Raw genomic sequence first — 13471 nt, 5'->3', positions numbered from 1 at the left:
ACGGACCCAATCAACAAATATTTGGAACTAATATGGTTCAATAAATACATAAATCCCAGACTGCCCACGATAAACTAAATATAATTATCTATATACTCAAGTAATTTGTACACATAGAAAATATAGGTTTATATTGCCAATATGTGTTCCTGGTAATAAGAGTTTTTTTATTTTTATAAAGGTATTGAAGGATAATTTGTAACAAATACAACAAATTATGTTGCTAGAGGTACACTCTAAGCCAAAAGAAATGAAGAATGATCAATATGTCATTCAATAGGGCTCTATTTCATTTGCTCCCAAAAACGTATAAATAGGTTGTAATTGAAATATTACAGTGTTTAATTTTCATTTTATTTTTTTATGCTAGAGCATACAGAAGGCTTTGATGCAGCCTCTGAACTGAAGATAATATATTTTGGACAATAGATATCAGTACTTACAGTTTAATAATATAAAATCAAAACACTTGAAGATTACTCATGGAGTCCCCCAAGGGTCTGTGCTAGGCCCCAAATTATTTATATTGTATATAAATGATATCTGTTGTGTCTTAAAAATATTCAAAAGTGTCTTATTCGCCGATGACACAACTCTCTACTATTAATAACCGGAGGCAGCTTCTGACTACTGTGGAGTATGAATTAAACACATAAAAAATTTGAACAAATTATCACTAAGCTTAAATAAAATAAGGTTTATAGTTTCAAAAGGTCAAAATTATGGTACATTCAATTGAAATAGAAAGAGTGTATGATAATACATTTCTTGGAATAGTTATTGATGAACACACATCGATAATGTCAAAATGAAAATGTCAAAACATTATAGGGATACTCTCTAAAACTAAGGATGTCCTGAATAAGAAATCATTATACACATTATATTATTCATTATTATTACCATATCTGACATATTGTGTGGAAATCTGGGGAAATACATATAAAACAAATATCAATCCTGTTTTCAAACTGCAATAAAGAGCCATAAGAATTATTAATCGATCAAAATATACAGAACCAACTCATTCTCTGTTTATTAAATCAAATACAATGACATTTTATGACTTAGTTGAATTTAAAATAGCACAAATAATGTGAAGTACACAAGAATCTACTCTGCCACAGTTCTCAGAAACTGTTTGAAATTAGAGAGAGTCCTCATAACATAAGAGGTACAAGTGTCTACAAAAAAATTAAAACAAGAACAAATATTTAGCAAAGGTGTGTTTCTGTAAAAGGTATTAATTTGTGGAATAATTTTGGAACTGACCTGAAAAGATGTCAGTCACTTGCTGAATTAAAAAAAATTTAAAAGCAAAGTTTAAAAAAATTACTTAAATCAGACATGAGCTGTTAAAATTGTATATATGCTGTAATTTCTTTGGATGTATCGGTATGAGTGTAATGAAAACTGTATATGTGAGTATGATATGATTCACAAATGTATTATGGTATATGTCTATGAATTTTATGTACACATGTCGCTGTCAAATGTGCGTATGTTAAAGTACACTTGTATATATGATTAGGTTTACACATTTTCTTTTGTTGAAATACATTAACCTTATCATTTTATCAACATAAAACGAATAAGGGGTAGGACTAGATACGTTTTTAACTTCCTCCTACCCCCTTTCAACATATAAACTATTTTCTTTCTTCCTATTCTTGTTTTCCTTTTTTACTTCAATTTATGTTTCAGACTTGTAATGTGTTTTCTTTATGTTTATATGTTCAATAAAACCATAAACCAAACCATAAGAGGGAGGCTTGAAGAATGGTAGTTATTACAAAAACGACCAGCAGGTGGCAGCAGACTGTAAGAGATCAACCAGGGGCATGTTGAAAACAAGCTAATTTACTCACATTTCTAAACAAATTTGTGAATAATGATGAAACGTAGCTAAATTGCTAATTGCTGCAAAACGGAAACAGATATAAAAATACTTTTTTTTTCTCCTGATGATGGGACTCAAATTTTTCTTTTGGTAGGTTCCATGTTTTTATAGCAAACAAACACAATTCTGTAGGCCTTGCAAAAGCAGTCAAAATGCAGTAAAACAGCCGGGAGAGAAGGAGCTTACTTCAGTGAAAATGGCTGGGGGCAAGGGCCAAGCTGTTTATTGTGATATATACTGTATAGTTACAAAACAGTTGGTTTATGTAGCAAAACATCAGTATTCTTTCAGAAATTGGGTTGGTCAATGGCCCGACTGACTGATGCGTGATTGGTTGAAAACAAGGAAGTGAGAGATGAGAACAAACGTTTTCCTTTTCACCTTTGTCATACTTGCCAACTCTCCCAATTCAGGCGGGAGACTCCCGAATTTCAAACCTTTCTCTCGATCAGTCATTTCTCCCGCTAATCTCCTAATTTTACAGTCAAGTAAACAGTTTACATTGTAGGGAATATTTGACACATTGTCCGGCAACACGCCACCAATGCGGCGAGAAGGCCAACTTCAAAATAAACTTGACCTTACCAAATAATGTGTGCAGCGCAATGCCTTAATTGGAACGCTTGTATTTAGCATTGACTCGTCTTGCAGAACGTGTGTCGGCCGTCCATATTGCCGGCATAAACTATTGCGACCAATGTCAACATTACTTCGTCCCGAAATCATGTTCAATCGCCAATTAAGTATGCTTAAAAAAAGCCTTAATTACGATGATATTGTGTTGTATGGTGCCTGTTGCTAGCGTTTAGGGCGGCTAACAGCGTTAACGCAATAACAGTGCTAGCGGCTGCAGCGAGAGCCATCATATTATTTTTAAAGGCAGTTTTATCGACCTAAGATGACTGCACACTTTGATGCTGACACAGTTGTCGTTCCTAGTAATCACTTTAATAATTTTGCATTTTAATAATTTTATAAAACAACCAGCGCTGCATACAAAGTGTACATGGAGTAAAATAGCCATGAAATAAAGCCAGGTAAAATAAAATAGCAAAAAAGAATGAATAAATATGTGCAAGTAATTAAGTAAATCATAAATAGCAAGTAGGTAAGCAAATAAAATAAATATCAATAAATTAAGAACACAAATACAGCAGCCACCATAAAACACTAAAACAATGGTGAGTCAGGTTTGAGGAGGTTGCCAAATGTTTAACGGCAGGTCATTCAAAAATATATGGGGCGAGATTTGTCTCGAGAGGAAAATAATGTGCTGCTAAGCACAATTTAAATTTCATAAAATAAAAAAAAAGTTGATTATCTAGAAATTATTATCGATCATTATTAAGTGGAAATATGTTTTTAAAAGAATACAAGATTTATGAAAAATTAACCAGCTATTCTGTGGTTAATTTAAACTCTTCCCAGAAAAAATTGTCAATTTATGTTGAGCGATTATGATTTTGTACAACTTTCTATAAATATTTTTGCATTAAGTACATTAAAGCTGCAATATGGAACTTTTTTTAATATATATATATTTTTTTACAGTAAGCTTTTTATTTGACCATTTATGACTGAAATGCCTTCTAATTAGTAGATTAACACTTTAGCTGTTTACAATGGGTACTCCTGCAAGCCTCTGGCCAATAGTTTTCAAACTGGAATCGGGCTAGAATTTCCCGCGCCCTGTCTGCGGATGTGACGTAATGTGTGTGGTGTGTATGTGAAGAATGGTATGTGCAGTTTAATTTTTCATCAGCAGGTGGCAGTAGCGATTCAAAATGGAATATTCTACATTCAGTAAATTTAAGTATCGGCCATTTTGGACAGTCACGTGATCATCATGATGAATCGCGTGCGTAAAATTGCTAATGACAAGAAAGCCACTCACGAGGAATTATTGCGTCCCACGACGGACATCAAAGGTGGAATGAAAGAAGTGACCAGACACCTGACACTTGGGGAGGATTGGCCGTCAGGAATTTCATGAGTTTCCAGCCAGTAGCAATTTGCCCCAGTTGATACATTTTGTCCATCTTGTCTTAGAACGGTTAAAGTCATCAATCATATCCTCATATCGTATTATACTTTCTCAGATGTGATGTGGTTAATACGTATTGTCATTCGCCCCCCTTGCCTTTCGTCACTTAGTTTGTTCCACTGTCCATTATGAGTTTTCATCTTGTCCAGCAGAGGGCGCCATTAAGAGGATAGGCGCTTAGTGATTTGATTAAATTTTTTTAAATACTCGTGACAGTGGGTGGCATCGAAAAAGGGTCTTTCCAGGGGCAATTATTGACAGATTGCCGTAAAAATTATTGATATCTTTGCAAATGAGTGCCAGATTCATGTTTCTAAGCAGAAAATACAGAGATTGTTAGTGAAAAATGGAACTTCATGACATTATATGTCCTTTACTGATTCTCTAAGCCTGTCAATTCTCCAATTTGAGCTACACTGCCACCAAGTGGTGGCAAATGCCAGGACTCGCTCAGCAAACTCTACTGTGCTAGCTGTAAAATGTAATAAGAGTTGAATGGCTGTATTATTTGAACCCTTACTTTAGGGTGCTGTTGCTGATGTGTGAGTGACAGCGATGTGTTGTTTAGAAAGCAATATGATATTGTTGTAACATAGTATTGAAATTTATCATAATACTGATATACAATATCCTATAACGTTCAAATAGTAGAATCTTACTTATCCATTAACTGTTTAGAACTATTGTATGCTATTTTATATTATTTATATCTATATATATTGAAAGTGTTGTATAGTTGTATTACGTACAGTTTCCTGTTTTGTTTTTGTCTTTTGTTTTAATATGAGTACGATATGTTAATATAAAAGATGTAGGATCTTTTGTCAGTGGTAGGACAAGATAAATCTGTACTTCCTTCTACACCCTTTCGAGCATGTTAAAGTGTCTAGTATGCTTTTATTATATCTTAAATTTCAGTTTGTTTCTTAATTGTTGTTGTTGTTGTTCTTCTTCTTCTTATTAGTCTTGTTTTGTTTACATGTTCGAAATAAAGAAAAAAAAAAGAGGTTTGCTCAAGCATTTCAGCATCTCTACCAAAACATTATTGATAATTAATAACAATCATAATTTTAATGCATTTTATACATATTATTTTCTAAAATTGTCTCCATAGGTCTGGTACAGGGAAAATTGGGAAGACTCAAGTATTTTTTGGAGGACCATTCAACACTTTCACTATATATATATTTAAAAAAAAAAAGTTCTGTAAAATATCTGTCAACAAAGGTGGAAGGGGGTCCTGCCCGGCTAGTAGATAACGTAATGTTTTTCACAATAGTATATCAAGGATGGACAACTGCAAGCGGCCCATATCCACACTCGGATTGGCCCTCGATTAATTTTGGGAAATAAAAACATTTATTGGAGTTGAGCAGTTTTAAGTTGTAATAACAGTGTTCACCACTAGATGGCAGACACCACTCAAAAGCCGATCTAAACCAAAGACTGCATTTCTGCATCAAAGATGAAGAAATAGTGGTTCCTGTCCAGAAGATAGGCACAGAAAATCAAATGAAATGGCATCTTTCAGCTAAAACAGGAAGCAGATTTTTTGTTCATCTAATGGAAACATCATCAGCCAAAAATATTTTATCTTAAGTCTTAAATTAATTTAGAGTGTTCCAAGCAACACATTGTATATTCATTTTTGGTATTTCTGCCTTTTTCTACGAAAGAGGATAAGGGCCAGTGAAGAGAGAAAACATTTTTGGGGCCCGATTCTGACTTTATTTTCAGAATTCTCACTTTAAAGTGAGAATTCTCACTTTAAAGAGAGAATTCTGACTTTAAAGAGAGAATTCTGACTTTAAAGAGAGAATTCTGACTTTAATCTCAGAATTCTGATTTTGAAGTGCAAATTCTGACTTTAATCTCAGAATTCGGACTTTAAAGAGAGAATTCTGACTTTAAAGACAGAATTCTGACTTTAAAGAGAGAATTCTGACTCTAATCTCAGAATTCTGACTTTAAAGTGCAAATTCTCACATTAATCTTAGAATTCTGACTTTAAAGTGAAAATTCTCACTTTAAACTCAGAATTCTGACTTTAAAGAGAGAATTCTGACTTTAAAGAGAGAATTCTGACTTTAAAGTGAGATTTCTCACTTTAATCTCAGAATTCTGACTTTTTTAGTGCTACTATTATTCTCACTTTAATTTGAGAATTCTCACTTTAAAGTCAGAATTCTGAGAATAAAGTGAGAATTCATTCTCTGATTAAAGTGAGAATTCTGAGAATAAAGTGAGAAATCTCCCTTTAAAGTCAGAATTCTGAGAATAAAGTGATTATCTTGCCAACCCTTTTTTTCCCCCTCTTCACTGGCCCTAATCCTCTTCTGTATTTTTCAAAATGAATGTTAGTATTTTCTTTATAATGCTGTAATGTTGTGATTCGGGCTAGAGCGCCCCTAAACTTCATAACCTCGATTCACACCTATCCTGTTGCAGCAAAGGTCACCCCCAAGTCAGCCAAGCGTATCATTTATCACATTGCACTACTGTAACTTAAAGCATCCACTGATCTAGAGTCAGGTTGTAAGAGAAAATGGAGTGTGACAGCGATGTCAAGGGCCATCTGTCTGTGCAAGATTTGTTTTGTGTGCAATGCAGCCAACAGCATCTTCTTCATAGACGCTTTTCACACACTTGCCAGGTCATGGTCAGAGTTTGGCAAGACTTCAGACGGACGCTGGCGAGTCCAAGGTGTTGTTTTGACCCCCTTGGGGAGAGGACAGGATGACTTTCACCCGGCATCTGCTTTAGTTTTGTCTACGCCTTCCTGCAGCTGACGTCTGGGGTCAGCAGTAGGATACTGCACTGTAGGTTGTGAGCTGATGAATGGACTTCAATGGATAAACTGAACAACTGTTGACATATGCAAGCAGGATATGCAACCAGGAATTACAACTAAAGCAGAATGCCCCTTAGGTCATACAAGTTAACATTTTAGGGAAAATATGTTTTTACAGGACAGTTTTTCGCAAAAGTTTTAACAATTTCTACTGCTCACATTCTGAAACAACAACAACACACATAAGAAGTAGTAATAAGTAATCTGATCCAGAGTCAAATTGACATCAACGTACTACAAGTACAGGCAATGTTTTCACCATTGGTCATTTGAGGGTCCAAGGATATGGCCCTGCATGGATGCATGCATGGTGATTGCCACACTTTTCTTGAAGAAAAATATATAACATACAAAGATTTTTAATTTTAATTAATTTTTTTTACTATATATTTATCTTTTTTGATGAGTAGGACAAATAGTGTATAGCTATCTGAATAAATAAAAATGTTAACACACAAAGTTTTTTTTTTGTTTACTATATATTTTTTATCTTTATTTATTTATGTTTTTATGAGCAGGACAATTAGTGTAAAGCTATATAAATAAATAAAAATGTAAACACACAAAGATTTTTTTTACTATATATTATTCATCTTTATCTTTTTTTATGAGCAGGATGATTAGTGTATAGCTATATAAATAAATAAAAATGTTAGCACACAAAGATTATTATTTTTTTCACTATATATTATTTATCTTTATTTATTTATCTTTTTATGAGCAGGACAATTAGTGTAAAGCTATATAAATAAAATAAAAAATATGTTAACACCTAAATATTTTTTTTCACTATCAATTATTTATCTTTGTTTATCTTTTTTATGAGCAGGATGATTAGTGTATAGCTATATAAATAAATAAAAATGTTAACACACAAATATTTTTTTTACCATATATTATTTATCATATTTATTTATCTTTTTATGAGCAGGACAATTAGTGTAAAGCTATATAAATAAATAAAAATGTTAACACACAGTTTTTTTTAAAACTATATATTTTTTATCTTTATTTATTTATGTTTTTATGAGCAGGACAATTAGTGTAAAGCTATATAAATAAATAAAAATGTTAACACATAAAGATTTTTTTTAACTATATATTATTTATTTATTTATCTTTTTATGAGCAGAACAATTAGTGTAAAGCTATATAACTAAATTAAAATATATAACAAAACAAAGATTTTTTATTTTTTTTTACTATATATATATTTTTTGATGAGCAGGACAAAAAAAATGTAAAGCTAATAATGAGTAATATTGCACTTGTTTGTGTTGTCTGATTGTCATTTCCAGCGTCACATCCTGGCTCAGCATTATCCTCACAGCAATTTGGTTATTTCAATAAAGTTCAAGAAAAATTAGGACTGTTTTGATGAGGGGACTGGAGGTTTGATTTATCCCACAGACCTTCTTCTGCTATCTCGAGATGAGATCATTCTTGAGGACTAACTTTGGTTCTGACTTGATTTTACCTGCCATGAATACAATTGAAGAATTTCTTTACAGGGTGTAACAAACTCAAATTTATTTCTAGAATGTGTCGCTTGTTGATGGATGGGAGCCTAAAGTCAGATTGACATCAATTTCGATTGATGTGGTAATCGGATCTCTGTGTTATAATTGAGGAACAGTTATGGGTGGATTTGTATCGGAACAGCCTTTCAAACTCCCGGTACATATTGACAAACTAGAACTTCCAACACCAGTTGTATCTCACTCCAGAAAATCGACATTCTTTTAAATCTACTTTGTTTCAGATGTGCGGATGAGGTTGGTTCCTTTTTACACATGTCAAAGAAAGGCCCTTGTGGCATGACATTTGCTCCACTACAATTAGGATCATAGGAATTACTGTTCTACTGGACCATCAAATGCATTTCTTGAGGAATGTCACCTTTATTCGCCGTAGGGATGGCTGCCTTTCACGTTTAAACCGGTACGGTTCAAATTTTCGGTACTCTCTCTCTCTTTTAATTTAATTTGAATTAATTAAGAATTTATTTATTTGGGTGGTAATAATTTTTTACCATTGTTTATTTAACAGTAAAATCCTTTAAAAAATCTATTTAAATGTAATTACTTTTCAATATATGAAAGTTGACAAATAACAAAGATTTAACATTTAAAACAAATGAGCCAGAGAGAAAAAGCATATATATATAAAAAAAAGAGTTAAAGAGAAAACTAACAACCTGTTAGTTAACTTCTGGTCAAATCAAGCTTGTCAAAGTCAAATAATTGTCTGCCGGAATTTACTATGTACTTATTTCATGTTACTTGTCATCACACCTCTACAATTTTAAAGGTAAGTTGTCTCACATTGTTTGCTAGCTTGCTCTCATACTGACTTGGTGTGGCGCTCAATCAATAAAGAGTGAAGACAATCGGGGTGTGTGTGCGTGCGTGTGTGTGCGTGTGTGTGTGTGTGTGTGTGTGTGTGTGTGTGTGTGTGTGTGTGTGTGTGTGTGTGTGTGTGTGTGTGTGTGTGTGTGTGTGTGTGTGTGTGTGTGTGTGCGCACTGGCGTACACGCCTACTGGGCCTTCTCCCATCACAACTGTTTAAAACGAGAGTGTGTATGAATTAGAGCCATCTAGTGGTGAACAAATGGGTTCTTTAGGCAGCTCGACTACTTCCTGAATTTGATACCACTCCTTTGTTTCCTGTCTTTCATGAGTGGACAAATTGATTAATTCAGGTGTGTCTGGCCATTGTCGTCAGCTTGTCCACTCATGAAAGACATGAAATGAAGGAGTGGTATCAAATACAGGAAGTCATGGATTAGAGCAAAGAGCCCATAGGATGCGACGACTTTGAAGCATGCGCACTACGGTGCCTCGGAGAGACCACATTTCGTAAGCCAACACCAATTATTATTTGGAGTGAGTGAGAGAGCAAGCAGCTTATTACGCCTATTATCGAATCATTAGTGTTTTTTAAATTAATTTATTAATTCACCACTAGATGGTACTACCCCCCTGGAAGAATAATATATTTAACTTATATCAAATATAACAAACATTTAAACTTTTTTTTTTTTTTTAACTAGGGGAACAGTGGCCCCTAACTTGAAATTTTAAGAGCCCTTGTAGAAGATTTATTGGCACACACTACAAATTAGCTTGCAAGGTAAATCACAATTTCAATATATTACTGATAAATGGGTTGAAGTGTGGAGCAGAAGACAGTGGCCTTATATATATATATATATATATATATATATATATATATATATAAATATATATAGCAAATTTTAGGGGCAAAATACCTCTTTTTATGGGCAGTCTGGCGCCCTGCAGTAAGGGTCGGGTAAAACCTTGGGGACCGTCCACATTTCTCTTCCTGACCACTAGATGGAGCCAATCTTAACCTATTTCCCTGGACCAAAGCAGTCTTGTTAAACTTTGTTCAGCATTGAAATACTTTTATGGTCGACTTGAATCCAAAGTACTAGTTTTGTGGTAAATTGATGTAATATTTTCACTCGAAAAATTTGCCTCTGTGTTGTTTTTTGTTGTTATTTTTTTTATTTTGGTGGGGGGGGGGGGTGATGTGATGCACATACAAACTTACACTTAATACTAATCTAATGTTAACATGAGAGTCGTATGGAGGGTGAATAATTATTTGAACAAAAAAAAAAAAACCAAATACTTTTCAATATGTGAAACTTATACAGTATGACATTGTGAGGAAGACACCCCCACACAACCCATAAGGGGTACCATGGCCCCCTCCCTATGGTTTTAATACAGTATTGCCATCAAGTAATAATATTTTTTTGTGTTATGTAACATTTGTGCATTCAGTTCAAGTAAGAGCAATGTCAAAATTTGAAAATAAAATGTATTATGCATAAAGTTTGTATGGCTCAAAAATGATCTGTATATTTCATATACATTTTGTTTCAATGTTGCCTTATATGCTCATTTAAGCATTATTGTCATTATGTTGTACCCCAACCTGTTTGATGATTTAGTTCCTTTCTATGATGATCATTTTAATGCAAGAGGAAGATCATTTGCTCACACACTTTGACCACAAGATGGCAGCATCACATTATAAGATGTTAAAACAACTACAACGAAATTTAAGGTAATGTAGTCATCCACAACTTTGTGTGGATCAGGAAAAAATATGTCCTTATACAGTAAAATAGTGGTTATGCACTTGTGAAATATGGATCTACAGATTGGTGGCTTACTCATACCTAGGAATTCAGTTTAGGTTATCGTATCATTATGGCCTATTATCACATCTGCGTCAGTTTTTCTGCCAGTCCTTTGGCTTGCTGCCACATTCCAAAACAGGCATGTTGGCTTCATTCACGACTCTAAATTTGTCCCGAGGTGTGAATGTGAGTGTGAATGCTTGCTTGTCTATAATGAGGCCTGTGATTGGCCAGCGACCAGTCCAGGGTGTATGGACTTACCCCAAATCAGCTTGTTTAGTCTCCAGCTCACAAATAATTCTGTTGCAGAAAATGAATGGCTAGTAAAATGGTATGGCAATAAATGATTTCCTTTCACAGTCAACCAATCATTGAAATGCTCCCTTTCGATCCAGTTTAGGAAGAAAAGAGGTAGGAGCACCTCCAAACCTACTGTAATCAAGCTGAGCACTGGTGTCTGTGCATGTGTTTGGTCAAGGATGGGCTGGTTGGTTTCCATCAAGTCTGAAGCCTGCACACAAACACACACTGTTGACTTGCTCCGCACCCATTTTCACCACTCTTTAATTGGGTGGCAAGCCCTCGTATTTAGAACATCCAACGCGTTGTCGTCATCTTGGCACACGCACGGTGTCTGACAGAATCAAGTCTGTTCCATCCCCATTATTCCCAGGCTTTGACAGCCATGGAGGGACACTCACAGCATTGACAGTCAACAAGATGTGTGTGGCGCAGGAGTTACCAAACTGAGAATAACCAAATGTAACTAGCTCAAGGCTAACGCACAATGGAGAGTGCCAATACGCTATTTAGCGCGCTACTCGCTGCACTTTTAAGCACTCAAAAGAACGTCTATTCATACAAAACGCTTCAGGAATGTATACAGAGAAGCATGTTAACATTACTCACCGACATATGCTCTTCCTACACTGCATAAAACAACTTTTATTGGCATAACTTGATCGTGACTTTTTCCTACTACTCTCTAATGTGGCTACAGTGTATCAGAACGTGTGGAACCACACTGCCCCTAAGTGGCCAAATCGTGTACAGCATGAACAGCAAACCCAATAAAGAAATACACAAACAAGGGCAAGACTGTACAAGATAATTTAAATAAAATAGATTTGGGGACATTTAAAATAGATTCTGAATCGTACAAAATGAGAATCGCGATTTTTATGAAAATATATATATTTTTTGGGTACACGCCTAATACAAAACATGGATGTACATGATTCAAGTTATGTCAAGAAGTATTTGGACAATGACAACATGGTCAAAAACTTGTCTTGCTATTTAGAAGTAACATACAAAGTTAGCCATTTTGAGAGGATTAGAAACAAACGTAAATATCACCAGCATTTTAACGACTTGGATGAAAACTCACTAAAATCTGAGTTCTCTGGAGTGGCTTTTTGAGGCCTTTTTCTGTTTTTGTCTTCAGTAAGTTAAATGCATGCGCTATTGGATTCAGATTGGGCCACTGACTTGGACATTCACAAATGTTTATTTTTCTTTTTATCAAGTTGCACATGCACCTCAAAATTGCTTATAGCATATAATTGACACATTATGTGGTATGCGTTGGATTGTAAACTGTACCTTTACTTCTCCATATGTTGACTGTGAAAAGGAATGTTCCAATTTGACCCACGGTGTGTTTCATTTTCCAAAAGAGTCAGACACAAAAACTATAACTTTGGTTATATTTCATTATTAACTCCATTACTCAACATTTCATTGGAAATATGTCAAACAACTTTCATGACAGACACGAAAAACGACTTTAAACCGGGTCAGTGGCCTAATCTGAATCTGAATTTCGAATACTCATACACATCTTAACTCTTATGTTAAATCTCTTAAATTTGTCATTGTCTAAATCAGTGGTAGGAAACCCTGGTCCTCGAGAGGAGAGAGACATGGAAAACAGGCAGGACAGTGGTTCTCGAGGACCAGGGTTCCCTATCCCTGGTCTAAATACTAGGGAGGGCCCAGTACCAATACGAGGTATCCATATCGGGCCGATACCCGGCCTTATTTCAATACTCACTGCGGTGGTCCACCGCCCTCTTGTGGACGTTTTACAATCAGGAACTAAAAAAGAATACATGTCTAACAGATGCCTATTCATTTGACTTTATTTTAAATATTACCAATGTCCCAAAAACGTATTTATATGTTTTTAATGGGGTTTTTATATGCTAGAGCATACAGAAGGCTTTGATGCAGCCTCTGAACTGAAGAGAATGATCGAAGCAATGGTAGTTATTACAAAAACGGCCAGCAAATGGCAGCAGCCATGTTGCAACAAGCTCTTTTTGCCTGTGTTTTCAACAAGCTTGTGAATAATGATGAAACTTAGCTATATTCTAATGCTAATTGCTGCAAAACGGAAATAGATACAAATATGCTTTTTTCATGATGAAAGAAGAAACTCTAATCTTTCTTTTGGTAGGTTCCATGTTTTTATAGCAATAGAGCAGAATATTCTGTAGG

The 13471-nt window shown here is 34.6% G+C and overlaps 1 long non-coding RNA gene across 1 annotated transcript; it reads right to left on the bottom strand.

The window, feature by feature from the left end:
* Positions 1-11123: 11123 nt before the first annotated feature.
* LOC147168044 (uncharacterized) lies at positions 11124-11975 on the bottom strand. The gene is made up of 3 exons (XR_015095897.1): positions 11879-11975; positions 11403-11480; positions 11124-11269 (listed from the first exon to the last, which is right to left on the bottom strand). It is a non-coding gene; the product is annotated as an uncharacterized LOC147168044 (long non-coding RNA).
* Between the last annotated feature and the right edge of the window lie 1496 nt (positions 11976-13471).

This window comes from Leptonotus elevatus, chromosome 9 (genome assembly GCF_054856555.1).
Source record: "Leptonotus elevatus isolate MCC_2025b chromosome 9, RoL_Lele_1.0, whole genome shotgun sequence".
NCBI classification, from domain to species: Eukaryota; Metazoa; Chordata; class Actinopteri; order Syngnathiformes; family Syngnathidae; genus Leptonotus; species Leptonotus elevatus.
Note: the sequence above shows the minus strand (reverse complement) of the source record. Positions and strands in the feature narration are given on the sequence as shown.